The 5,939-nt window shown below is 36.6% G+C and overlaps 1 pseudogene; it reads right to left on the reverse strand.

The window, feature by feature from the left end:
• Nucleotides 1–4,848: 4,848 nt before the first annotated feature.
• LOC133051660 (mitochondrial import inner membrane translocase subunit Tim8 B-like) lies at nt 4,849–5,100 on the reverse strand (annotated as a pseudogene).
• Between the last annotated feature and the right edge of the window lie 839 nt (nt 5,101–5,939).

Consider the following 5,939-nt stretch of genomic DNA (forward strand, 5'->3'; position numbering starts at 1 on the left):
ATATTATCATGTATTTTTAAATGTGCGGACATTTTAGATAAGTAAAATGGAACTCAGAGGAAATAATTTCCTTTGGGTACAGATATATGATTGAAACTCCTGTCTGTCATGAATAACTCACATTGTAATTGAAAGTAATATTATACATAATGTATAGGGTATGACTATAGTTTGCAATTAATATTTATATGCCCTGCACTTAACACATGCTATTACAATATTCTATGTGTTAGGTCTTATTATTATTTCCATTTTATATATAAGAAAATTGAAATTCAAAAATGTGAAAATAATTGTATAAGGATGTACAGTAATATGTGATGGTCTGTTAGATTCCAAAGTGCTTTTAACCACTACATTGTTAAATTAATTGATGTATGCATGTGAATGTAATTTATACTTTAGGAAGAAATATGAACACTCTTACTTCAAAATTCAATCTGGAGGCAATTTAAAGAAATTATGTCTTTAGCACTGTAGATAATAAGAAGAGAGAGTAGTTTTCATATTTAATGTTAATATGTTTTAAACTTCTTACCAACAGGAAATATATGAATTCTTGTGGGATTTGTTTGTTCATAATGCAGCTTAAGCTTTTCAGTGATTCTCTAATCTGAAGTTGTGAAATCTCTTGGACTGAAAGCTTTCATTAACACAGTTACTTTTATTAGCTAATCAAATAGAGTCATGCAAAACTTCTTGGAATAACATATAAGTAATTTCTCTCAATTATTTAACTTTATTCCTCATAATAGAATCATGGAGTAATAGCCTTTCTTTGGAGGTTGTGACTGTCAATATCTTCTCTAGACTTGAACTGTTTAGAACAACAGCTTTTAAGTGTGGATTATTTGCATTTGACAGTAATTGTTCATGTTTTAGCAAAATTCTTTTGGGAGCAATAAGAAATTGCTTCTCTGATCTATTGGCAAGTAGAAATTTCCTTCAATTTACTTCTAACAGTACTTTTGAAACTTCAAAATTCTGTGCATAATTTTATGATAAGAAAAATGTCAAATTTCATTTCAAGCACTCTATTGTAGAGTACCAAAAAGATCAGTTTTTGCATTTCTGATGTACCATTGATTTACGCAGCATACTGAGCACAGGTGAAAGATTTTTGTAGCTGCTTTAAAATTATTATATACATATTATCTAAAATTTAAACATTATGCATATATTAAAATGATATTTTAAAGATTTTAAAAATATTATATATATAATTCTTTTACTGAGGTCTAATTTACCCACCATAATATTCAGCCATTGTAAATGTTCAATTCAAAAATTTTTAGTAAGCTTACAGAGTTGTTCAATCATTAATACAATCTGTTCTAGAATATTTTTGTCACCTCATTTAGCTATTAATCTTCATTCCCACCTTCAGAAAATCACTGATCTTGTATCTGCTTCTATGGATTTGTCTTTTCTAAACATTTCATACAAATGAAATTATACACTATGTGTTTTTTATGTTTGAATTATTTCACTAAGTGTAACATTTTCAAGGTTCAACCATGTTGTAGTAAGTTTCAGTACTTTATTTCTTTGTGTTTTTAGTCACTAAGTAGTGTCCAACTCTTTTGCAACCCTATGAACCATAGCCCACCAAACTCCTCTGTCCATGGGGTTTTCCAGGCAAGAATACTGAAGTGGGTTGCCATTTCCTTCTTCATGGGCTCTCCCAGACCCAGGGATTAAACTTGAGACTCCTGCATTGCAGGCGGAGTCTTTATTGCTAAGCCACCAGAGAAGCCCTCCATCTCTTTTTCCTCTATCTGTTTCTTTTTCTTTCTCTTCTGTGCTGTGTGGCTTATGGAGTCTTGATGCTACAGTAAGGGGTTGGGCCTGAACCTCCGAGGTGGGAGCCCCGACCAGATGTTGGACCACCAGAGAACTCCCAACCCCATGGAACATTAATTAGTGAGAACTCTCCCAAAGGCCTCCATCTCAACACTGAGCCCAGGCCCCACCCAAAGACCAGCAAGCTCCAGTGCCAGACGCCTCACACCAAACCATTAGCAAAACAGGAACACAACTCTGCCCATTAGCAGACAGACTGCCCAAAACCATACCTAACCCATCAGTTCAGTTCAGTTCAGTTGCTCAGTCGTGTCTGACTCTTTGCGACCCCATGAATCATAGCACGCCAGGCCTCCCTGTCCATCACCAACTCCCTAACCCATAGACACTCCAAAACACACTACCGGACAAGGCACTGCCCTTCAGAGAGACAAGATCCAGCTCCACCCAGCAGAGCACAGGCACAAATCCTCCCAACCAGGAAACCTTCACAAGGCACTGGTCCAACCCACCCACTGGGTCAGACTCCACAAATAAGAGCTATGACCTTCTAACCTGCAGAAAGGAGGCCTAAAATCAGACTTTATATGAAATGTGGGAATCGTCATTTCCTTTCTGTAAGAATTTTGCATAATGAAAAGGGGCAGTTCTAGTGTTAATATTATAAATGACAATAGATTAGAGTGTTTACTTTGAATATCAGAATTGATATGCTAACTTTTCATAATCTTAAAAAGGCTCATATTTCATCTGTCAAATAGATATGGTATATGGTTTCAGAAAAGATTCACGAGTGAGGATAAAATGTGACAGCATATAAAGAAACATAAATACAATTATTTTAAAAAATGTATTTTTTTCCTTCAATTATTAGCAGATTTTTATGCCTTCATATTTTTTTGACATTTGCACATTAATTAAAAACAAACTTCAACATGACTTTAAACAAATATACGGATTTTTAATCTAGGATATTAAAAGAGCTGAAATTGACAAAAGAAACCTAAACATATATAAAACTTAAAGAACAATTTACTTAGGGTTAAACAAAATTAAAAATTCAGCTTTCAATTCTACAGACAAATAATTCTTTTTAAAAATTCAATCATACATAAAATCAAATAGGAATAGAGTTTTGAAGTCCTTTGAAATTTAAAAATGAAATCCTGGTATTCACATATAGCACCTAAAATTTATAACTACTTTAGCATTCTCATTTTGACCTAAACATTTTTGTTTTAGCTAAAACTTATAACCAAATATAAGGACAGACAAATCTATTGTATTTGTTGTTATTTTTCCACCCAAACAGCATCATGTTCAGGCTAAAATTGGTTCATTTAATTTAAAATATGATGTTTGGATAAAATCAACTGCATGTTTACTAAATCAACCATCAAAATTTTCGAGATAGATGAGTTAATTAGTTGAAGAAAAGGACCGATTTCCCACTTTCAATGAGAATAAATGTGTTTACTTTCCAGTAGCTCATTAACAAAGTTGGGAATTCAGAATATCTTCTCATTCAAGGGGGAAAAGATTCCAATGAAATTTACTTCTTGGCTTTTGTAAATTTAGAAGGATGATATTAGGCAATGAAATTCATTTTATTCCCCACAGCATCATTTTATAAAAATGTATTTTCTGACAGAGAATGAGCAGACTTTCAAAATTTTGTAATTCATGCTGTAGACAGAAATGCTTAAATGAAAAGGCAACTAAACATTTTATGAGATAGACATATGAAGAAAAATGGTGATATCCCTTTTCTCTAATGCTACTCTGGAAATTGTGGCACAGGTTTTTATTTATTTTTCTTCTTTGTCTCCTTCTCCTCCTCTTCCTTTTCTTCTTTTTCTTTTGTTGTTTTCACAAGCATTAGCTAAGATAAAACAACAGTAGGCAAAAGATGTATTTTTATGTTTTATTACAAGATGAAAATTCCTGTATTATTTTATATGAAATATTTTGTACTTTAGTGTAAAGATAGTTAAAAAAATAAGAGACTGAAGCCTGGTCCAAGTGGCAACATAGGGGGACTCTTGAAATTACTTCCTTCACAAAAACACCAAATCTATAGCTACAAACAGAACAATTTCCTCTGAAAGAAATCCAGAAAATAGCTGAGTGACTTTTACATATCAAATGAGAATATACTCACTCTGATATGGGTGAGAAAAACTGAGGCACACTCTGCCTATAAACCCTACTCCCAGAACAGCTATGTACAATCAGGAGGGAACTCTTAACTCCCAGCTTCTTCTTGAAGAGCAAGAGACTTGGATCAAACATCTAGTGCCCCAACTTTTAAGAATTATACATGTGGAATAGATCCCCCAAAATACATTGCTCTGAAAACCAACAGGGCTTGCATCCATAATAATCACAGTTCAGTTCAGTTCAGTTCAGTCGCTCAGTCGTGTCCGACTCTTTGTGACCCCATGAACCGCAGCACGCCAGGCCTCCCTGTCCATCACCAACTTTCAGAGTTTACCCAAACTCATGTCCATCGAGTTGGTGATGCCATCCAACCATCTCATCCTCTGTCCTCCCCGTCTCCTCCTGCCCTCCGTCTTTCCCAGCATCAGGGTCTTTTCAAATGAGTCAGCTCTTCGCATCAGGTGGCCAAAGTATTGGAGTTTCAGATTCAACATCAGCCCTTCCAATGAACAGTCAGGACTGATCTCCTTTAGGATGGACTGGTTGGATCTCCTTGCAGTCCAAGGGACTCTCAAGGGTCTTCTCCAACACCACAGTTCAAAAGCATCCATTCTTCGGCACTCAGCTTTCTTTCTGTTTATTTTATTTTATTTTTTTTGGAGAATTCACATTTATTGAATAAATTGTTGTGATACAAGATGGAATTTCTGAATTCCCAATAAGTAAATTTCACTTTCTGAACTTTTGATCTGTTACTTTTTAGCACCAACAGGCTTAGTAACAGCCTGAAGTTAACCTGACAGAGGGTTGACAACCTTCCCCCACTGACCCTTCAGTCTGCTTAATAAGTCCTTTGCTGCTTCTGTCATTCTTCCAGGGGATGGCTTACTGCCCTCCTTTCTGTACAATCTGGGCAAACCGGCTGGTGGCAGTAAGAGTAGTGTCAATGAAGTGGTTCACACAGTTAGAGAGACAATTTTCAGTGCGAGAGTCTAAGCGATTCCCTGGCTTCTCCACACATTTATCCCAACATAGCTCCATGAAGTGATGCACTTGTGCAGTGAACTGCACTTTCTGCTGTTCGGCTGCCACCAGGCGTTGCAACTAGGCTTCGTTCACCTCAGCCAGCTCCGCCATCTTCTGTGTCCAGTTACCGACCTTCCGAAGAGTTGTCAGCTTTCTTTATAGTCCAACTCTCACATCCACACATGGCCACTGGAAAAACCATAGCCTTGACTAGACAGACCTTTGTTGGCAAAGTAATGTCTCTGCTTTTTTTTTTTTTCATTTATTTTTATTAGTTGGAGGCTAATTACTTTACAATATTGCAGTGGTTTTTTGCCATACATTGACATGAATCAGCCATGGATTTACATGTGTTCCCCATCCTGATCCCCCCTCCCACCTCCCTCCCCATCCCATCCCTCCGGGTCTTCCCAGTGCACCATCTCTGAGCACTTGTCTCATGCATCTAACCTGGGCTGGTGATCTGTTTCACACTTGATAATATACATGTTTCAATGCTATTCTCTCAGATCATCCCACCCTCACCTTCTCCCACAGAGTCCAAAAGTTTGTTTTATACATCTGTGTCTCTTTTTCTGTCCTGCATGTCTCTGGTTTTTAATATGCTGTCTTGGTTGGTCATAACTTTCCTTCCAAGGAGTAAGCGGCTTTTAATTTCATGGCTGCAATCACCATCTGCAGTGATTTTGGAGCCTAGAAAAATAAAGTCAGCCACTGTTTCCACAAATGAAGAAACAGTTCTTAGTGTGCTCACAAGGATTCCCTGTGACTATTCTTCAAGGTCTTAGCACAGAGGGTGCAAACAGAAACACCATCTCCTAGTCTTGCCTTGAAAAAGGCCTATTTGCATACTTCAAAAGCTGCTGCTTCAGGGTTATGACTGACTGAGACTTCTTAACCCAGGTATCAAAGTTTGTCACAAACTTTGAAAAGGTTACACTTTGTGTCTT

Source organism: Dama dama, chromosome X (genome assembly GCF_033118175.1).
Source record: "Dama dama isolate Ldn47 chromosome X, ASM3311817v1, whole genome shotgun sequence".
In the NCBI taxonomy this organism is placed as follows: Eukaryota; Metazoa; Chordata; class Mammalia; order Artiodactyla; family Cervidae; genus Dama; species Dama dama.